Here is a 23,526-nt window from a genome sequence, read left to right as displayed (position 1 = left end):
TATTATTCAACTTAATTCAATTCAACTAATATTTATTTGTTAAGTGCAATTATTTTTATGGTACTATGCTAGATGCTGGGTACCAGAAATAGAAAAACTATGTGGTTCAAAAGAAAGAGATATATATGGTATCAAGAGGTCCTAGGTTTAAATCCCAGTTCTTCCATTTACTTTTCTATTCACACATCTTTGAGCAAATCACTTGATCTCAGTTTCCTTGTCTGTAAAATGAGAGGTCTGGACTCTATGTCTTTAGACTTTCAGCTCTAAATTTTTAATCCAATTATTATTATTCCTACCTTCCAAGAGTTTACTTCCAGTAGAGGAGCTGATACAATGTAAGAGAAATCGAATGTTCTAGAGTAAAAAGGTAAAGGGAGACTTTAAGGAGGGGGAAACAATTTTAGCTGGGTCTATCTGCAAGAAAGGCTTCATGGATGTGACTTACAGTAATCTTTGAAGGAATTAAAGAAAAACCAATATACAATATTGATTATAGTAGCTAAGGGTTTTTAAAAATGTTTTTTTTAAACCCTTAGCTACTATAATCGATATTGTGTATTGGTTTCAAAGCAGAAGAGTGGTACAGAGTAAGCAATGAGGGTTAAGTCCAGGGTCACAAAGCTAGCAAGTGTCAGAGGTCAAATTTGAACCCAGGCCCTCCCCTCTCTAGGCCTGGCCGTCAATCTATTGTCACTAGCTGTTTCCAGGAATTTTTTTAATAGCAGGCTAAATGGAGAAGATCTTGAATATCTAAGATAGATTTGGGAAAAGTAAATGTTTTGTAAACCTTGCAATATGAGTTAATTCGTTTAACATGAATCATTTTAATATTCTTTCTGCTAGATTGTAAGGCTTCCAAGGGGTCTTTTTTGGTCTAGTCTGGGAACCTAATCACCCCTTAATGTCATTTTCCTAGGAAAATGCAAACAAAAGCACTTGGAGACCCAGTCTTAGGTTGAAGGTTTCTCCCACCCAGCTGGGAAGAGGGCTCAGCTCTTCTTCTCCAGTACCCCGCCCTCTTGCCTTCTTCTCCCCACTCCCTCCCTCCCTCGCTCTCTCAGTGACGTGCCGCAGCGGCCTCTATCACACAGGCTCTGGGGGAACATGCGCATTGCCGCCACTTGTTTCTCTGCTAGTCTGATCTCGCCTCAGCTCTTGTCAGTCTCCGCTGTGCGGGTCAGTGTGCGGACTGCTTAGGCTGCAGTGCCCTATCGGGAATGTGACTGACCCGTTCTGGGAGGTTTGGTGGCTTGGCTGTGCGTCTTCCACGCCTCTACTCTTCCTCGTCTCCTTTTCTACTAAAGAAAGAAAGAAAAGAAAAGAAAACCCAGCAAGTTCCATCAGACTGGAGCCACGCTCCAGAGGCTCCCACAACCGTGCAGCTTCTTTACAGGCGGCGGCAGCGGCAGCGGCACCACCAGCGGGAGTCGCCAGAAGCTGCTCGGGGTCGCGTGCCGGTCCTGCGGAACCCCGCAGCCCAAGCCGCTGCTTGCTGCCCCACTGCGGGCTGTGGCTCCGGAGCCCGTGCCCGCTCCAAGGCTGAGTGCGGACCGCGCCAGCCGCCTCTCCCACCATCTCCACTGTAAGCACTGTCTTCTCCTGCGCTCCTGCTCCAGCTTCTGCTCCGACCCAGTCAGGCTGGGCTGGGGCTCCCCTCCGCAATCCTTGCTGCCACCCTCGAGCCTAGGCTGGCGCTGCTGCTGCTGCAGCTGCAGGAGTCTGGAGTCCAGTAAGTTGAATACAGTTTTTCGGAAGTTCAATAAGGGGGCGGAGGACAGGGGGAGGGGAAACTAACAAGCAAAGCTGGTTTTGCGTGTGTTTGTTTTTGTGTATGTGTGTGTGTGTGGGGGGGGGTGGCGGCGGAAAGAATCTGGGTGCTTGGAAGAATTGGCTTATTCCCCCCCCCCCCTTTCCTCTTTAGCAGCCCTTTTGGGCATCGCTTCAGCTTGGGGCTGAGGGGTTTGAAAGCGAAGCTGCACATCAGAAAAGGGAGGGGTGTCGGGTGACTGGCTCGGGTGGGTGGGCTACTTACTGGGTGACAACCCTCGAACCTCTAACGAGGGCACCAGTTGGAAGCGTGCTCCATGAGGACAGGTGCTCTGATGGTATTTTGCCTCTTGCTAACCGCACATTCCAAACATCTCGAGTATGTGGGTTTCTCTCTCTCTCTCTCTCTCTCTCTCTCTCTCTCTCTCTCTCTCTCTCTCTCTCTCTCTCGCTTTCGCTCTCTCTCTCTCTCTCTCTCTCTCTCTCTCTCTCTCTCTCGCTTTCGCTCTCTCTCTCTCTCTCTCTCTCTCTCTCTCTCTCTCTCTCTCTCTGTCTCTCGCTCTGTGTGTGTGTGTGTGTGTGTGTGTGTGTGTGTGTGTGTGTGTGTGTGTGTGTCCGTCCGTCCCTCCTAGGCTGATGTTGTCTCATGACAAGTCTGCACCGGAGTTGATTCTGCGGGTTTCTGTTAGGCTGCGACTGCAAAGGACCCATGTCTTTTGCTTGAAGGGAGCCAAGAGAAAAAGCTCTTTTTTCCAGGTCACTGGTCTGCATATCTACTACACTTCTCAGGACTGAGGAGCAGGAGTTGTTAGGGATTCTGGAATCGGGAACAGAGTCCTTTAGGGAAAAAATACATTTACATACAAATCCAACACTACCCTGGAGATGGCATAGGAAGAAAGATTAAGTGAAGAAGCAGCTCTAGCCACATGCATTCATATAAGTTTAGGAACACAAGGGAAATTGACAAAGGCTGAGTGTTCAAATTAAGAGGACTCAATGACTTTACCTTAGCTGTCATTTTTTATGTAAGGAGAGCAGTGAAGTCTTTCTGAGCGTGTATAATAACTCCATCTCTCACTGCAGTGTCTGCAGCTGTGGGGCTCCCTTCTATTTGGTTAACATCCAACTTCATCAGTATTTAATGCAAATGCTGACATGCTATAGGAGCCTGCAGTTTGAATCATAGTCCACTTTTCAAATTGAAAAGCCTTCTCTTAATAGAATAGCACAGAAGGAAGAGCTGAGTCTATTTTTCAAAGCAGCACAAGGAATCAGATGAATAAATCACTTCTGAAAATCAGATAGATACACTATGTAGATAGCTTGCAGTAAGTAGATTTGTCTTTTTATCACTTTCCCCTTTGTTTTTCACAAAAAGAGGAAAATATGCTTGCCAGACAGTTGTTGAGCTTGAAAGTTAAGTGTACTGATGGGCCTAATTAACTTAATAAACAGAGAGAATGATTTATAGGTAGCTGAACTGTACTACTTTGAAGGATAGAACTCTTTTAACATTTCTTTCTCATCTCTTCCCTAGAGTATTCCTTTTACACATAGAAATACATCATCATCAGTGTTTAATTCTTGAGTTGATTAAATTTATAAGAGAAGATTTTGAAATTCAGCATTACTGTGAGGCTATTAGATAGTGACTAGGAAAAAAAATCAAAGAAACCATTTTAGGATGTATCTAATTTAGAAGCCACTGAAAATGCTAATGCAGAATTGATCTCATTCCAATGTCAAGATCTTTTTTTCTTAAAATAAAAGGAATTATATCCATTATAAGTCTGGACATGTGCTAAGACCCTTGACTGAATATTCAACTGAAAGTTTATTTTATTTAAAGCATTTCATTACATAGAACTCTTGTTCTGTGTTCTATGTATGCATGTTGAATAATGGAGTAGGTTTTTTAATACCTTAAGGCAAATTATGAATTTTTAATTTTTTTCATGAAACATGAAACAATGTTATTTTTTAAAGTGACATCATTAAGCCTTTCCAGCTTATTCCAGGTCTCACTCAAATATCTGCTTATTTTAGTTTCTTAGGATATTTAATATTAATGGATAGCAAAGACTTATAACTTATGATAGTGTGATATATTCTTTTTCAATTAAGAATTTTTATGTGTGTCACTGTTCTAGAGTTTTTAAATGGCATGTGGGGGCAGGTAAATGGCACCATAGATAAAGTGCTAAGCTTGGAGTCAGGACCTAGGTTCAAATTGAACCTCAGAAACTTCCTAGCTGTGCAACCCTGGGCATGTCAATTAACTGTTTGCCTAGCCCTTACCCTTCTATCTTAGGGTTGTTACTAGAACAGAAGGTAAGAATTTTTTTTAAAATAGGATATGTTGTGAGTCTTTGATGACTGGTGTCAAGCAGAGGTAGCAAGAATTGTTGAGCAAATTGTTATTTTTCCTGTGGGCATAACACTGGCCTACCTTTATAAATGTAGCTGAAGTGACTTAATATAAACCCTGAGCCACAAAATTCCATCAACTTTACCCATATAATGTTTTGAAAAAAAAAAACATTTTATAACTAACATATCCCATTTTTTGTATTTGTCACTATAAGTTAAATAAGAAATAATTCTTCACATAAAATAATTATGTTCCACATTTTGTTTAAATTCCACTGTCTCTTCCTTCAAGAATGTATAATTTTCTTGTCCTGTGGTTATATTTTGCTAAAAGCCTGCATACTCTTGGAAACTTCATCAAGCAATTTTCTGAAGGTTAAAAACAGGTGCACTGCTTGTGATGTGTATTTTTTTACTATCTCCTGGACCCCGATACTCAGTGAGGACAGCTCTGTGGAGCAGTGGATAGGGCACTCAAGAAAACCTGAATTCTAATGCTGCCTCAGATACTTGCTAATTGTGTGACCCTGGGCAAGTCACCTAATCTCTGTCTCCCTCAACTGTTTCCTCAACTGTAAAAAGTAGATGATAATAGCTGTGAGAATCAAATGAGATAATATTTGTAAAGCAGTCAGCACATAACTTGTTATATGCTTTTTCCTTCTTTCCAGTGATATATGAGGGAAATAGGCCCTTGAGTTCACTTGTATGCCTTCTCATTAGCTAAATATTTCAGTCTGCTAATTATAATCAAGGCATAATAAGTCTATATCTCCATGCTCCTGGCAAAACAGGAAGGTCCCTACCTTCAAGAAGTTTACCTTCCATTAGTTCAACAAATAAAAGAAAAATAAGTAAATGTCACATATTCTTTTATATTCTAATTTGATGCTATGAAAGTGCTTTGGGTATATGAAGGTAGGAGAGATCACATTTAGTAAGCAGAAATCATTAAAGATTTTAAGAAGGTGGTGTTTGACTGATCTGGATCTAAAGGCCTGGCTATAATTTTGTCAATCAGAGGTGAGGAAGAGTGTCACAAGGGAAATGAATAGAATAGGTAAAATGCAGAAGTAAGAAAATGTAAGGAGTATAATCTAATATGACCAAATGATAGGATACAGATGAGAGGACTAGGAAATAAACTATTTAAGTGTGAAGGACCTTGAATGCTAGGCCAAGAAAGAAAACATTTTTGTGTAGAGGAATGAGCTAATGCTTGTGCTTCAAGAACAATGATCCAGAAACAGTATGGTAGTGAGACTGATGGAGACAGTTGCATTAGTTGTGGAGAGATGGAATGAGAGTTGGGAGATTCTCTGGACAATTCAATGGATCTTTGTGACTGGTTGGACAGGAAGAGGTAAAAATCAAAGATTTAGAGTCTGAGTGACTGGTGAGAATTGTGATGATATTACTAGAAACAAGGAAGTCAGCTGGTGAAGCTTTTTTGAGGTGGGAAGATAACCTCAGTTTTGGACATGTTTACTTCAAGGTGTTGAGATGATGGGTGATAAGCGTATGAAAATGAAGGACTAGAGTTTCACACAGAGATGTGAGACACAGATTTAGAGCTCATCATGTAAGAATGATAATTAAAGTCATGAGAAATTGATGGTATGGAGAAGTCAGATTTCATCCAATTCAATTTGCTTTTAAGTGCTTCCTATGTGCCAGGCACTGGACTAGTTGTTGGGAATTCAAAGACAAAAAACAAAACTGTTCAAACCTCATGGAACTTACATTCTACTGGTAGGATATACTATGTACACAGATAGGTAAATAGAAAATGTTTACAAAGTAGTTTTGGGGTGGGAGGAAATGAGAAGCATTCAATTACTGAGGGTGCCCACAGAGGCTCTCTAGGGAAGCAACACTTAACAGAATGTTCCTCAATCATAACATAGAAGATATATGCAAAATAAATACAAAGTTTCAGAGGAGAAGAGAGCATTACCAGCTCAGGGAATCAAGAAAAGCCTCAGATAAGCACTTGAGCTGAGTTTTGAAGCCCTACTTGAGAAGGAAGAGAATTCCAAGAAAGATGGCCAGGAACAGAGTCTTTGGGAATGCTACCAGTTGTGCCATTTGGGGTCACCCAAGATGGACAGGTCCTATTGGAGAACCCTGACAAAAGATAATCTACTGGAGAAGGAAAAGGCACACCATTCTAGTATTGTTGCCAAGAGGACAGTATTAACATGTTAAAAAACATGACTTTGGAAGATGAGCCCTTCAGGTAGGAAGAACCTGGCATTCTATGGTCACCAAGAGTTGGATATGACTGAACAACTATATAACAACCCATTTATGGTATGGAAGGAGGAAAAGGAGCCTGGGAAGATGTGTAGTGAGGTGCCAGGGAAATATGGTACTAGGAAAACCTAAGGGAAAGAATTTCAAGTAGGGAATGATTCCTCATAGTGTCACTGAGAGGGTAAGAAGGATGAAAACTGAGAAAAGACTGTTGGATTTAAGGCAACTTTGAGATAATTGGTTTCAGTCAATGGTGGGATAGAAGCCAAAATGTGAGAGGTTAAAAAAAAAGCTGGTCATGAATATCCTCTACAGCCTTTTAAGATGTTGGGTATTGAAGAGAAGACATGTTTGCCAGATATAGATGGGTAAGTAGCATTAAAGAAAGTTTATTTTTTCTGGCTACATATTATTCGGACCAGGTATGAAATATGCACCTGGAACCATCCTACAGAGACTTCCCATCTTGTATCCAAGTCACAGACAAATTAGGAGGGGAAAAAAAAGAAGAGCTATGGAGAGTTTGGGAATAAGGGAAGTCTTTGGTCTCTGAGGTATTGAGCCACTTTCAATCTTTAAAGTCATCACTTTGGGGACTTTGCTTGCTAAGGTAGACCTTTTAGCTACATAGCATTTTATACATTTTGAAACATTTTTACTTTATTATCTCATCTGAATGTAACAATATAACTCTTTAAATGAATTAAAATAGGTGATTTTTAATTTTATTTTACAGAAAAAAAGGTTATATTTAAATGGTGGCATGCCTAAAGTTTAGTAGCTAGTTAATGACAGAGCTAGCCCCATTATTTGGGAAGGAGATCTGAGTTAAAATCCTGTCTTATAGATATACCAATTGTATAGACCTTGAGAAAGTGTCTCAGACTCATATGGAAAGCAAAGATAATAGCACCTACATCACAGGATTATTGTAAGGATCAAATTATATAATTTACATAAAGCTCTTTGCAAAACTTAAAGCATGTTGTACATTTTAACTATATTATTTTTTATTACTTTTATTAGTCTAGTGTTCCATCCATAAGAATCTAGTGCCTAGGCAAACAGGAACTCTCTGAATGTTTTTTAGTTGCTGCTGCTGCTATGTTGGCCAATGGAAGACAAGTTGATTAAAGAGATTGAATAACTACAGAGCCTAGACTGTGTATCTATATGTCTTAAGCAAGGTGTGAAAAACCTTTCCTCCACATTCATTTCTGCTGTATTAATAAAAGTTTTCAGCCTTAATTATAAAACATTTGACTTGATTTCCAAAAACTTTGTTGTTATTGATCAATTGTTTTTTAGTCATCTCTGACTCTCTTATGACCCCATTTGGAGTTTTCTTGGCAAAGATACTGGACTGGTTTGCCATTTTCTTCTCCTGCTCATTTTATAGATGAAGAAACTGAGGAAAGAGGATTAAATGACCTGCTCAAAGTCACATAGCTAGTAAGTATCTGAGACTGGATTTGAACTCAGGAAGATGAGTCTTCCTGACTATCTACTGTGCAACCTAGCTGCCCCTTACAACATATTTAAGTGCAAAGAACAGTGGAATTTATTGATATTAAATTATTATTTTCTCATAAAGTTTCTCTTGCCCTCTCCCCTGCCACCTCTTAACCTCCTTCTTTGTACATAGGAGGTCCTAAGCATTGCCAGCTTTGTGGACCACCAGTTTCTACTCCGGATGGTGGCATGACAAATTTCCTTTCTACAAATAGCAGTTGGTACCCACTATACAGAAACTTCTATCTGCATCTCTTTGGGGAAGAAGATATTCAGATTAAGAGGCCTGACCAACTTAAAAAAGAAAACCACAGGCTAGTTTTGTGAAACAGGAAATATAAATCCTTCATATGATAAGGAACCCCATGGTGTTTATCTCTATGAGGGTAAATGTTTTCATCATAGTAATATTCTTTTTAAAGGAAACGGTAAGCATTGAAATCGGATTTTTCCTGGATGTTTAAAAATGAGTTTTATTTTAATAGTTTTTAAAAAGTCAACAATGTATATTGGGAAAATCATTCTTCCCCCTTACTCCTTGTTCCCCTTCCCTCAGGGAATAATAGCATATTACTAACAACAATGTCATCTGTCATTCCCAAGGAGAATATCTTTTTTAAAGAAGGTTTAATGCATAAATCTGAAAGAGAATGATCAATGGTGGTCATCTGTTTTGAATTGTGTTTTTCCAGAGTAGAAATGTTTGATTAAAATCTCTGTCTCCCCCACCCCCTATTTCTGATTCTCATCTTGACAATGACAGTTGGAGACTTGAAGCTTTATTGTGAATCTTTCCAAAATGTATATTATAAATTTTTTTCTCCTGATACCTGACCAGTGGCAAAATATGCCAATTCTAGTGACATTGTATTCGGACATGTCTTAATGACATTTTTGTTTTTCCTTGTGTTTATAAGACTTCTTATGGAAACTCTTTGGTATTTTATTTATTTGTTTATTTATTTATTTATTTTTTTAAACCCTTACCTTCCATCTTAGAATCAATATTGTGTATTGGTTCCAAGGCAGAAGAGTGGTAAGGGCTAGGCAATAGGGGTTAAGTGACTTGCCCAGGGTCAAACAGCTAGGAAGTGTCTGAGGCCAGATTTTGAACCCAGGGCCTCCTGTCTTTAGGCCTGGCTCTCCATCCACTGAGCCACCCAGCTGCCCCCCTCTTTGGTATTTTAAATACTCTATGTGAATGAATAAGTTCAAAGAATTGAGGGAAGTTTGTGTTGGATTTAAGTCGCATGTTTATTGTTGATTTGAACTCTAAATATATCGAATCTGAAACCCTTTCAGTGTTGAAAAAGGATCAATTCTTTTTTTTTAAATCCTTTGCCTAACACAAGTGGAGTTAAGTGATTTGCCCAGGGTCACACAGCTAGTAAGTGTCTGAGGTCACATTTGAACCCAGATTCTCCAACTTCAGGCCTGGTGCTTTATCCACCTGCCCTGAAGGGACAAATTCTTTAAAAAAAATTGTTCTTAAATGTTGCCAGCATTTTATTTTCATTCTCCCCTTTCTTGCCTTTTGTCTGTCATTTTATGACCTAACATTCTCCACTAGCCACACCCAGTGTTCTTTTGCATTGATATGTACCTTCCTAGTTTACTTAAAATATTAGAGGGTGAATCATCAATGGTATTTGTGCCATTTTCACTTTGAGGAAGACCAGCATTGCTTGAAATTGAACTGTCTGGATCTGAATTAGATATTATACAAACTAAATTATTTCATTAAATTTTTTTTAATGCTCCAATATAAAAATTTTGTTAAATACCAATTTGACATTTAACAAGAACAAAAAAAGTATGTCATAGGTAGGATTTAATTTAATTTTTATTTTTGTTCTTTTCCTTTTCATGGGTAGGATTTTAACTCAATTCTTCCTGTGACACTGCCCCTCTTAAATTATTCTTTTTTAAAGATATTGGAGTGGTTTTCCATTTCTTTCTCTGGCTCATTTCACAGATGAGGAAACTTTAAGTCACATAGAGAGAATCAAATGACTTGTGTAGGGTCCTTGTAGGCTGGATTTCAACTCAGGAAGTGTCCTCCTGATTCTAAGCCCAGTGCTGGGTCCTCTGCACCACTGAACTCCTCTTTCATTTTTGTTTAACCCTTACTTTCTGCTCAAGTAACCATCTGAGACAGAAGAGCAAGACCTAGGCATCTCAGGTCATGACTTGCCCAGGGTTACATAGCTAGGTTACATGAGCTCAGAATTGAACCCAGGTCTTCCTGATTCCAGGCCTGCCCTCTATCCGTCTTGCCAACTAACTAACCCCCCCCCCCCCCTTTCATTCTTAAAGGAGGAATGTAACTAAGTTGATGTAAGAAGTAAGAAAGTTCGTAGAAGCTTAGTGTCTATGATGAAGGAAGTGATAGAATGTACCCAGCTGTGGTCAGACAACATCAGGAGTATTGCTTCTGGTTGAGGACTCTATCTTAGAGAAAGAACAGCAGCTCACAGAAGGATGTCTGGAGAAGAATGGCTCCGATACTGAGGAAAAACTTGAAACCTTTCTAGAAGAGGACTGATTAAGAGAACTTGATGGGTTTAACTGAGAAAAGAAAACATTTGAGGGATTCATGATTTCTGTCTTCAAATATTTGAAAGGGTTGCTATTTGAAAGGAAAATGGGATTTATTTATCCAGTTCTACATAGTAGAACTAGGGTTTATAGATAGAATCTATAGAAAAGAATATTTCATTTAATAGAAGATAAGATTTTATTAATGATAAAATTATTTCACAAAAACAAAAAGGTAGGTCATAGATAAAATTTTAATCCAATTCTTCACAAGAACATGAGCTGAAAGAAACCTCATCTTGTTGAGTTTTCAGATTTTACAAAGAAGGAAACTGAGACTTAGAAAGGTGAAATGACTTGCCCAAGGACACACAAACTATTTCTCTCCCTCTTTTTTCCTTTGCTTCTTTCCTCAGGGTAACAAAGCTAGGCCAGATTTAAATCTAGGAAGACGAGTCTTTCCTGACTCCAAGCCCAGAGCATTACCCATTCTTTCTTCATTACTTATCTTGAAGTCATCTTAATTCTTTTAAGTTGAGTCTGAAATGGTCTTTTTAATCAAATGGGGGAGCTGAATTTGAATATCTTTCAGTCCTTCCGGGTCTAAGATGGAAAATGCTAAGAGGTAGACCAAGATTTCAAATTCAAATCTTCTTACTCCAAGTCAATTAGGCTTTTCAAACACTCTTTCTCCAAATACTGCTTATCCAAAATGCTTTTGAGCAAATTAGAGCTCTTCAAAAGTAGAATGTGTTGTCTGAGTGGGAGTCAGTTTACTTGTGTCCATGTGTAGGCTAGATGAATGCTCACTTGGGTCGTATGCAGTTGAGGTATGCAGCAAGAAGGGTTGGACCAAAAATCTTTTCCAATATTGGGACATTGGGCTTCCATTAGACTGTGAGCTCCTTTAGAACAGGGATTGGCTTTTATCTTTCTTTGTATCCCTATCACTTAGCACAGTGCTTCTAACGTGTTAGGCAATTAGGAAGGGTTTATTGACTGACTGACTAGATGGCTGCCGCTAAAGTCTTAGATAAAAGCAAAGGAAAGGGGAAAAAAAATTAAAACCAAACTAAAACAGGCCATTAAGGATGACTGACATAGCAGACATCTGATAGTTTATACAATTAGTAGCTAGGGTTTGAGGTAGTGAGTGAGATCAGGAAATAATAGCAGTGAGTGAAAATAAATTTAAAGTCCTTGGAAACCAGGTGAAAAGAAGAATATGATTAAGCAAATAGGAGCAGCTAGAGAGAAGAACTTGAGAAATAGTAAAAGGGAAGTTTTTGAATTCATGTTTCATTATATAGTCCTGTGTATCTAGGCATTTAAGAAGGAGTTACTTATTGTTACATATTTATGGGGGAATGAATTTTGTTTCCTCTATACTTTTTTAAGTGTACTTATTCAAATAATTCAAAAAAAATATTCAAAAGCACTTGGAAAATGAGGGGGAATGTTGGTGGAAATTACTACAGCTATGGGACACTATGAAGACCACCTGGAGCCTTGCCAGGCAACAGATGGCCCCTGGATTTTGAATATATTGAATAAATTCTTTAGTGTTTTAGCATTTGTGTGGCGTTCCTAAAATTGACTTCATGAATAATTGATAAAATGTGATTTTTGTCATAATTATTAATTGGATGAACCTTGATTTTGGTAGCTGGGCTATTCAAATCATAAGCAGTAATAAGACTTTTAATTTAAAAAAAATTTTTTTTGGTGTAGTCATTGCTATGCCATGTCTCCTTTAACACAATGAAATCAAGATTCTTTTTGTGGACTGCACACGTATACAAAGAAAGATTGAAGGTAGATTTGGTATGTGTGTGTTTTTACTGGTCAAGTTAAAGTTCCACACTGTAGAAATTAAGTGTTGGCAGTGATCCAAATACCAGTATTGTGCAACAAGTTATTTATGTAAATGTCAGTGATTACATTTCTATAGCACTCATCTACACATTTGCACAAGTAATTGCTGATAAATTTACTGTAGACAGAAAAGGCTCATGCTTTCTGAAACATCATCTCTTTTACTTATTTTCATAATTAAAAAAAGAAATCCCTTTGATTTATGAGACAACTGAATAAAATAATTATAAAAATGTGATAGAATAACCTTTTCCTATTCCTTTAGATACTTTCTCTAAATGAATGAATCTACAAAGAGTACAGTGGAAGAGACTCTGAAGACAATGAGGTTTGCAAATGATTAGGAACTTGACATGGGGTCTAGTTCTGGATTAGATAGGGTGAAAGCTTTCACAGTCCAGGGACAGATTTAGGTGGTTAAGTTGGAGAGTGTTGAGGAAGATGGCTGGAGTGAAGGCAGTATGGTCTGGAAATGTCAGGGGTTTTCTTTCATCAATGTGGGTAATCCCTTCACTGACACTTACCCCATACCTATCTTTGTAGTCTCATTTTGTGCAATTCTTGTCCACATCCTGTCATAAAACTGCCACTCAGAATCCACCCACTGTGCCTGAGGCCTTTCTTTAATTCTTTTGACATTGCAAGGACACCAGTGAATATTCACAAGACAAGTAAAGCATCCCAGCAGAAGCAAGGCACTGTGTGTGAGAGACAGGAGTGAGCAAGTGCCAGTCAAGACAAACCACCATCACCACTAGCACCACAGTGATCACCATCTCCTTTAGACTCTGATACAAACAGACTGGGACTCTACTCAAAAGCTTTTGGGATAGCAAGTCTTCCATCTCAATATCTGCAGCCATCATTCCAGGAAGCAGCCCATGGGGTGATACAGCCATATCTGTGAAAGACCTAGAAAAGAATGTTCTTGTCACAAAAGTCTTTGGTTTTATCAAATATTTCAACAGTAGAGACTTACATGATTTTATCAGTGGTAGTGACATTCAAGAAGATGCCTTAACATCTGGTTTGCTACCAAACTGTAAGGATGATGACTTGCAGTTTCCATTTGACTCACAACTGAAACTTTCCATATATGTTATCTCCCCATTTAGATCATGGACTCTTTGAATGTAGGGACTGTTTCGCTTTATTATTTATATCGTTAGGTGTGGCACAATGGTTTGGACATAGTAAATAGTTAATAAAATGCTTCATTCATTTAATGTGCTTAGTAGACAATGTGAGGGCTATTTACTAGTTATTCCTCATTCTTAGTACATAATTATGTAACTGTAAATATGTAAAATATAACTCTTGTGATGGTTTTTGAAATGCTGAAATGAGTGGTGAGATGAAGAATCTCTCATGACCCTCTTAAATAATTCTTCTTTGTAAGATTAATGATATAAGGGTTAAATGGTAGGCGTTTGACAAACGTGAGGAGAGCAGTTTGATAAAACACTTAGTTTAATTTGAGAAGTACAGATAGAAAATAGATGAGAAAATTCCTTTAACAATGATGTAGCTCACATTCTTTCCTTATCTATCCATCCATCTCTCATCTATTTATCTCTGTCTATCTGTGCCTATCTATCGATCCATTTCTCTCTCTACCTATACATCTACAAAACACATTGGGAAGCTAAAGAATTATGTTTTTATTAACCAATATGAAATGGATAAGTTCCTAATCTCACTATAGAAACCACATGTCATAATATTCATGTGTGTATGTATGTTATTTTTAAAGAGGGATATGCAATCAATATGGAATTAATTCTGCATAAATCAAAGTGAAGTTTGTTTAATCTTCTAAATTTTATTAATTATGCCTTTGTTATATCAGATGCTATATATGATCAGGATTACTAAAATAATTACATTATAGCCACACTTATGGGTTAGGTATTCTTTAAAAATATAGTTCATAATGTTGTTTTCTATTTCACCAGAAAGTGACTAGGAAGCTTGTCAAATGAGTATTTCCAGAGGAAAGCAATTTCTAGGAAGTTTCATGTATGTACTTATCCCTAAATCTCAATTTTAGGCTTCATGAGGCTGATTTTGCATCTTACCTTCAGTAAGAATATTGAATATGCCATCTTTTTGGCAGATGAGCTAAACCAGACTGAGGGTAGCCATTGGACCACAAACCCATCAGTGGGTTAGGTGATGGTTACCTCAAGCATGTGAAGACTTCCCCCAGTAGATGAGAACAGTTTGTTCCAACGGTCATAAATATGGAAGAAGCAGGTGTTGTGAGCCTTATTAGACATAGAAGACACCAAGGGCATCCACCAAATCCTGGGTGGTTGCCAATAAGTCCTCACTTTATCTTGCCACTGGACTTTGATGACTCTGGAAGAGATAGTGATGATGTTGTGCCTCACTTAAAGCCAGGTCATGAACAAGTTATTGGCCCTCTTGAAAACCAAGAATGAACAATAAGGCCTTCCATGATTTACATGACCCCCTTTCCTTCCCAACTACACTTGCCATTTGTCCTCAACAAGAACCACAAGATGATGCCTTTACCCCAAGATACATCAAAGTGGTCTTCCTACTGAGCAGATCTCTCGCCTCCCTGTCACCCATAGGATCAAATCTAAAATCCTGTTTGGTGTTCAGAGCCCTACATATCTCTCCTTTTTCCCCCTCTCAGTCTTCTTACTCCTCATCCTTCTCCATTTACCTTGTGGCCCAGTGACACTGGCCTCCTTACTTTTCCTCAAAGGAGACCATCTCCCAACCCTGGGCTTTCTCCAGCTAGTCCTCTATTGTTATTTCTGTCGACTGGCTTCCCTGGTTTCCTTTAAGTCTTAGCTAAAGTCCTACATTCTATAGGAAACCTTTTCTAATTCCCCTTAGTCCTATTATCTTTTTGTTTTTGTTGATGATTATTTCCAATTCATCTTATATATAGATGGACTATTATTTACTTTCTTTGTATTTCTTTATGTTCCCAGAATTTAGCATAGTGCCTAGAACATAGTAGGAGCTTAATAAATGTTTATTGACTGACTACCTTATTTATTTGTACTTCTGGACTTTGTTTCTCCTTTTTGGAATACACTTACCACTCATACATATGTTCACAGTCTACCCAACTGGAATTCTGCCTCTTTCTCAAAGTTTTATAGAGAAATTCAGCTGGATAATGCCTTAGAGTTCATCTAAATATTTTATTGGTCAAGACACTTTGTCTTTAGGAGTTTAAGACATTTAGGAGGTTAAATGATTTTCCTAAGGTCACTTGTACATACCAGTAGATAGTTAATTGAATATTTGTTGAGTGAATAACAATTTTCCTATTTTTGTGTTTCTTTATATAAGAAAAGTTGGTCAAGGGAGATGGGCAGAGATGGATCTAGGATTTCATTGGTAAAGATAACTCTGAATAAAGAAATCCCCTTTTTCAATTAAAATCAACTGTTTTAATCTTATACAGTATAGGAATTAAAAATTAATGGTTTGACTAAAATACATGAAAATTATAAGTAATAATGGTGGTTGCCGATTCAAAGTATTATTGTTCAAAGTTGAATTGACCTTTAATAATTTTTATTTACAAAAGAGGTGGAAAGAGTGAAAGTAGAGAAAAGGGTAGAGAAGACATTAGTGTATCTAACTAAATATTGCTCCAGAGCTCTATTCAACCAGGACTTGTTGACCTTAAACCAGAATTAAACTGTCTGCAAAAGACAGGAAAGGAAAGCCAGCTATCCAGTCACCCAAGTTCCCTCTAAGAGACAGCTCAAGCTGAAAGTGACTCCTGAGGCCAACCTTTTTTTCCTTAAGCTGACTTTCTTCTTGAAGCTGGAACCTCTCCAGCCCCAGAAATTCAGGGCCATTTATAGTGGCCTCAGGACCCTTCCCCTCTTCACAAGGGCCATTCACAGCTTCCAAATTGCCATGGACTGCCCAGGAGGACAGTGTCTATGGGATTCACTTCTCACCTTCTGGAGGTGTGAATTTTCATCAAAAGGGTTCAGTTTCTTGGCTGATTAAGTTTTGGAGGGTGTGAAGTCTCTAAATGGTTTGCAAGCTCCTCCACCTAGTTCAAGCTTGTATTGATTCAATCAAAAGGCAGACAAAGGAGAGTTAATCCTATCTTCAAAATCCAGTGAGGTACTAAGTAGGGATACTTAAGTTATTGTTAACTCCAACTAGGCAAAGAGAATAAAGGATTCCCTTTTCACAACAGTTAGTTGCCTTGGGGAACTTAGAAGTTAGATGACTTGCCCAAGATTACACAGCCAAGCACTGTATCAATTAACTAGAATTAATTAATGTCTTTTCTGTGCCAGGAATTTGCTAGGCACTGGGGACACAAAGATAAAAAGTTAAAAAATTCCTGTACAATTTATAATTTCTAGGATTATAAATCTAGAAATAGAAGGAACCTCAGAGGCTATCTGGGTCAACTCCATCATTTTACAGATGGGGAAACTGAAACCCAGGCAAGATTTAAATTTTCTGTGATTAAATTTAAATTTTGGTGACACAGTGGAAAAAGCACTGGAATCAAGAAGACCCAAGTTCAAATCGAGGCCTAGATACTTAATAGTTTTGTGGCTCTAATCACTTAACTTTCTATCTTCCTCAGTTTTTTTTTCCATCTGTAAAATAAGGATAATAATAGCACCTACTTCTCAGGGTTATTGTGAGGATCAAATGAGATCATATTCTTGGCAATTTGCAAACCTTAAAGTACAAGGTAAAGGTTTATTTTTTATTAATTATTATTATTTATCTTCTGACTTTCTTTCCTCTGTTACCAATCTAATAAAGACAACTACATATAAAGGTGTATAAAAAAACAAATACAAGATAATTTTCAGAGCTCAGGACAAGTTTCCTATAGAAGGTCATTCTTTGAGCCTTCAAAGATTTTAAAAGGCAAGAGATAAGGAGTGGAGATAGAGAGCCCTCTTAGATGAATAGAAGGTTAGTTTACTGGATTATAATTTGTATGAAGTGGAATAATATGCAATAAGGCTGGAAATTCAGAAATAGCCTAGATTGGTTTTTTTTTTAAAGCTTTGTTTGCCAAATAAAAACACTTACATTCCATTCCTGATGATAATCAAGTGTCCCTGGAGTTAATTCAAGACAAGATTAAATCTGTGCTTAAATGTCAGAGGCTAAACTTGAATGTGGGTCTTTGTGACTTCCTGACACTCTGCTATTTATGTGCATATATGAGGTGTGCTTATAAAATAATGAGTCTTATTTCTTTGAAAAATAACCCTCATTGGAGCAGCTAGGTGGTACAATGGATGGAGTGCCCTGTTTAGAGTCTGGAAGGTACCAGTTCATATCTGGCCTCAGACACTAGCCTTGTGACCCAGAACAAGTCACTTTACCTTGCTTGTCTCATTTTCCTCATCTGTAAAATGAACTAGAGAAAGAAATACCAAGCTAAAACATTATCTTTGCCAAGAAAGCCCCAAATGATGTCACAAAGAGTAGGAAGCGACTGAAATGACTAAACAACAAAAATATCTCCCTAGTTTTAATAGCATAAGTTGTACTCTGTTTAATGTCATGTAAAGTCTTTCAATCTAACCTCAACCCTAAGTTTCATTTCTTTTCTTGCTTTCTTTATTTTTAAGCTTTATTTCCTCACAATTACATTGTATACATAGTGATAAAGTAAAAACAGATGAATCATTTATCATATATTTTAGTGCTAGTAGTGTGCATCAGAAAATTAAATAACATAGGAACCAAGACAATATGACAAATAAATCCATTGTATGTTTCACAGGTTTTTATGTATGCATTTATATGTTAGGGAAACTCATCCAATAAAGCAAAGATTTATTGGGCTGCCAGATGCCCCATGTATCTTTGTTTCAGCCAAATCCAAATATGCTAATCCATGACATTGTTAGCATTCTGTTGACTTGATTTGACATTACTGCACTACTTACTACCAAGGTGGATAATTAAACTGCATTTCACACTAATCTTTGCAAGAGACGAGATTTCATTATCAGGTGCTATATCTTTATTCATTTTTTTTTTAAAGCAAATCCCCAGTTTGTTGACCCTTTCTTCTTTATGCTACATATTCATGTGATATTTTTAATTTTAATAGACAACATGATAGAAATGAATAGTCAAAATCAATTTTAAAATATTAGAATTATTAAGGTCATATATTTAGGAGTTGATTGAAAGTGCTATTTATGCCTACTATGCATATTTTTCTTTACCTGTCAATGAATTTTTTATATCTTCTGCTTCATATTTTAGTCCTGAGTCTGTCAAAATTCATGTCTGTGGCTTTATTTTTTTTCTGATTGACAAGGTAGGCTCATATATATGTTGTTATCCTTGCTAGTTCATTCACAGCTTTATTTTCATCTGTAGGGAAAGATTATGACACAAATATCAGTTGTAGTCTTTTCTCTTTAAGACTCCATATTAATTTAAAATGTTAAGAAAAAATGGATTCATATTGCTTATGTATTAATTATATATAGATTTGATATTATAGCAGTATTAGCAGAAGTTTCCTAGATTTATTTTCCTAAGGGAACTCTAAAAAAATTTTTTTAGATGCAGATCCTCATGGAATCATGGAATTAGAACTGGAAGGGGCCTATACATCATCTGGTTCAACTCTCTCATTTTCCATTTGAGGAAACTGGGGCCATAGTCCCTAAGGGATTTGCTCAAGTTCACCCAAGTATAGTATTCTAATCCATGTCCTCTGATTAAATCATTACATGTTTCTTCCTCTGCACTATTCTGCCATAATATTAGAAAAGAAATTTCTACTGTCCCTTTTTAAAAATTTATATTTTTATTTATTTTGTTATGTATTTACTGATTACATTAAAATAATTTTTTGACATTCATTTAAATTTTTTTTTTGATTTCCAAATTCTCTCCCTCCCTTTACCCTTCCCTCCCTCATTGAGAAAACAAGCAATATGTTATCAATTTTACATTCCACTGTCTTTTGAAGATGATTTCCATACATATTTCCCTCTCCACTTTTCTGTTGGATTTTAGAATAACTTTGCTCTGGGTGAACATTTATGGTTTTATTTTTGCATGGCTTATTTTTACATTACAGCCTGAATGATTTTCTGGCTAAAGAGCAATTGAAAAAAGGAATTTTGGTATTGCATTTAAAAAGTGTTCACCCTGGGTATCTGAGTTGAAAATAGCCTTCAAGGAATTATGCTGGGTTGTTTAGAAAAGGACAACACCACCACTGTGCCTCAGAATAAAACAAAGCACCGTGGCATAAAACTCCCATTGACTTTAATAGTTTCTGCCTACAACAGTTCTTAACCTTTCAGACTGGCTGACTTATTTGCTAATAGTAGCATGAAAGCACCTGAATTTATTATGGAACGTTCCTTTTAATAAATAATAACATTTCCAAAATTGTTGTTCTCCATAGCGTTCATAATAAACAGCTCTGGGCTGACAGTGAGCATTCTTCTCTCATACTGTTTTGTAGCCACAGGCCATTTGGCATTTGGATACTCTTCTTATGTATTTTCACAGCATCACATATCCTGAAAACAGCCAGCCCTGGATTAGAATAAACCCTCTGCTTCCACATTTAGTGGAGCATTGAATCCCACCCCCCACCCCCATTCTGTTTCTCTTTTTCCCTCCTCCTTCCACCCTAATGCCTTTGCTGGCTGTCAGGACCTCCAGTCCGAGTCTAAGGAGATGGACTAGTCGACACCTCATAGGCTTTTCTTTTATAGATGGGTTCGCTCCAGGGAGTAATAACTTCAGTAGCAATGGATGAAATGTGCCCATAGCAGGCTTGTCTGTCTTAGATTGCAAATAGCCATCCGGCAAGAATGGGTTCTGCTTCAGTCGCCTTGTGCCTTACCCAACACAGAATGGGAGAGATGGATGAATTCTTGATAAATGGTTTTGGTGATGATAAAATAAACATGGCTTTAGTTCTGATCTCACAGCCATACTCTGACATAGGAATGGATTTGGAAAGGATTCTTGTTCTTTGGCCAGGTGTAGAGCCAAGCTGTTTGTGGGAAAATTAACCCAGTCCCTTGAGAACAAAAGGGATGAGGAGATATTCATCTTCATCCATTTCCATTGGAATTTTAAAATTAGTTTTATATATTTATATAATTAGTTATATAGATAATTATATATTATATATAACAATTATAATTTCAGAAAAGAAGCTGGGGAGAAACCTCTCATGAATTGTCCTTTAAGGTTTGTAAAGAACTATGAAACTCTTGTGAAATTAAACAGGGGCAGCTGGGTAGCTCAGTGGATTGAGAGTCAGACCTAGAGATCAGAGGTCCTGAGTTCAACTGTGGTCTCAGATACTTTCTAGCTGTGTGATCCTGGGCAAGTCACTTAACCCCCATTTCCTTGCCCTTATTGCTCTTCTGTCTTAGAACCAATACACAGTATTGGTTCTAAGACAGAAGGTACAGGTTTAAAAAAATTTTGTCAACTTTTTAATGAATTAAAATGTAATCATTTTTTTCATTCATTCTCTGCATACTTATTGAGTATAATATGTTATATATTTGTTATGTTAAAATTTGTACATGTGCATATTAAATATGCATGTGTGCATATACCAACACTTGTGTGTCTGTTTAAACATATGTATGAAACACCATCTAAGTTTTTGTCTCACTGTGACCATTCACACAATATATCCTTGGTTATAGATCCCGTTGTTATAAATTTCCATATTACCTAAGGTTAAAAAAATGTGAAAAGTGGAAGGGAGAGAAATCCGACATCTGTTTGAGCAGTTTTCTCTTTAACTTCAATAAATATTTATTAAATATCTATAGATGCAATAGATTCTGGAGGGTTTTAAAAATAAGTTTAGCAAAGACAAGGTTTCCCCAAGGATACCACATCATTTACAATGTTTGGGACAGTACTCTGGGTTGAACCATTGTCATCCTGACTCTACCTATCAGATCCAGAGATGGTACAGGATCGGGAGTAGTTCTAGAGGCTAGATTTGGACCTAGGAAGAACTAGTTACATATCCTGCTTCTGACACTTATTCATTGTCACATGCTTGGTGTTCATATTTGTGGAGGAAGGAGAGGTATAGGCAAAGGAAAAGAATAGATATTCACATTTGATTCTCCTAAGCCTGAGATGTGGGTATTGTTATTATCACTATTTTACAATTGAGGAAACTGAGGCAAAAAAAATTCAGTGACTTGCCCAGGGTCAAACACAGGGAGTAAGTATGTGAAGCTGGATTTCTTCCCAACTCCTGTCTCCGCTTGCTTCCTCCACTGAGCTTTGTATTATGCATGTATTCTATGTCATAACTGCCATGTTGATATCCTTTTATAGTTTGCAAAGTTCTTTACTTACATTTGGACTTCCTAACAACCTTGAGCAGGAGGTACTCCAGGTACCATTCCCATTTTATAGATTGAGACAATTGAGGTCCAGAAGTCAAGTGACTCATCCAGGGTCCAAGCCATTAAATTGTAGAGGCGGTGCATGATACCCAGGAGCATCCAGAGAAGTTTCTATCTAATTCCAATGGAAATAAATGAAGAATGATAAATGGCTACTCATCCCTTTTGAACTCAAAGGATAAGGGTAATATTACCCCCAACTTTTTGCTTTACCTTGGCAAGAAAATCATTTATCTTTTCCAAATCTCTCCTCATCTGTTAAATCAAAACTGAAAACTTTTTTTTCATCCAATACCACATCCAAATCTCTTTCCACGACAACCCCAGCCAGTACCAAAAGAGGAAGCCCTTCAGTAACACACTGGACAAGGGTGATCCAGTCTCTGCTTTACACTCTCCAGGGAGGGTGAACCCTCCATCCCTGGAAGCCGCCTAGCATACTTCACAGTCACAGGAACTCCAGACATGCATTCTTTGGGGGTTCCCATGCCTTGCTTGGCCCAGCACAAGTTATGGGGCTCCAAGATCCTTCTCTGAGTCCCCCCAAATGGCAGTCCCTTTTTTGGGAGACACCAAAAAGGTCACCCGATCCAATCCAGGCTTGAAAGAAGAATTTCCTCTGCTGCATCTCTCATGAGGCAGCTAAATGGCAAAGTGAATATAGTGTGAATTAGGAGTCAGGAAGTCTCAAGCACCTCCTGCCTCAGACAAAAAAACTGCGTGACTCTATTGTTCAATCATTTTTCAGTCATATTCGACTCCCATTTGAGGTTTTCTTAGCAAAAATATCTGTATGATTGGCCATTTCCTTTTTCCAGCTCATTTTATAGATGAGGAAACTGAGGCAAAGAGGATTAAGTGACTAGCCCAGGATTACACAGTTAATAAGTATCTGAGATTAAATTTGAACTCAGGAAGAGTTTTCCCAACACTTTATCCACGGCAGCACCCTATTTCCCCTTAAAAAATGTTTTTCAAATTTTACAAAACCAAATAAAACAAGCATATCCATATACAAAGGGGGAAAAAAGATTACACATAAAGGAATTACAACTCTCTTCCTGGGTGAATTACTTAAATCTCTATTAGCTGATAGTTTCCTCATCTTTAAAATGGGGCTAAATGATGGTACCTACCTTGTCTGTAGATACTATTGATCTGATGAACAGTAGTTTGTCTGATCCAGTGAGAAGGCAGAGGAAAGGGCTTTGCAAACCTTAAAGAGCTCTATAAAGAGACTAGCTATTGTGGCTGCTCTCATGTGGTTTCTACTTAAAAATCCCCAATAATAGAGGCCTTCTGTGTGTTTTTGACAACTCCTCTTAGACTGAGCTAAAATCTGCCTCTTCTCTTTAATGTACCCATTGCTTAAGCTTAAGTCCCTTCTTTTTTCAGTCAGGAGGAAGAGTCTTCAGGGCTCTCTATCTGTTGCACCACACTTCAAATACTAGTTTTCATCTCCCCATCAGACTTCTCCAGCTTCAACACCCCATGTTTCTGTAGCAGGTCCTGGGAAGGCCTGGCCCCAGGCCCTCGCAGCCTCCTGGCCACTCTTCTCTGGATAAGGCTGGCTGAGCCGCACACAAAACACCCCAGCCGCCTTCTGCATGCTTTGGCTGAATTCCAGGCCTTGGGGCTGAGCTCCTTTTTTATCTCTGCTTCTTAGAATCTCTGCTTCCCTTCAGAACTCAGCTCAAGGGCCCTCTTCTACCTGTAGCCCTTCCTCATCCCCCCTTGCTGCTGAGACCCCCCCACAATTCTGGATGGAAGTAATATGTATGGG

The 23,526-nt window shown here is 37.9% G+C and overlaps 1 protein-coding gene across 7 annotated transcripts in view; it reads left to right on the top strand.

The window, feature by feature from the left end:
- The first annotated feature begins 1,592 nt into the window (after positions 1–1,592).
- PAG1 (phosphoprotein membrane anchor with glycosphingolipid microdomains 1) overlaps positions 1,593–23,526 on the top strand; it is a 249,680-nt gene continuing 227,746 nt past the window's right edge. For all 7 annotated transcript variants that reach the window (XM_016431457.2, XM_016431458.2, XM_007486907.3 and 4 more), the window contains exon 1: positions 1,593–1,732. The gene's annotated coding sequence lies outside the window, so the exon portion shown is untranslated. The remainder of the gene's footprint in view (positions 1,733–23,526) is intronic.

The sequence above is a fragment of the Monodelphis domestica genome, chromosome 3, assembly GCF_027887165.1.
Source record: "Monodelphis domestica isolate mMonDom1 chromosome 3, mMonDom1.pri, whole genome shotgun sequence".
Lineage (NCBI taxonomy): Eukaryota > Metazoa > Chordata > Mammalia > Didelphimorphia > Didelphidae > Monodelphis > Monodelphis domestica.
Note: the sequence above shows the minus strand (reverse complement) of the source record. Positions and strands in the feature narration are given on the sequence as shown.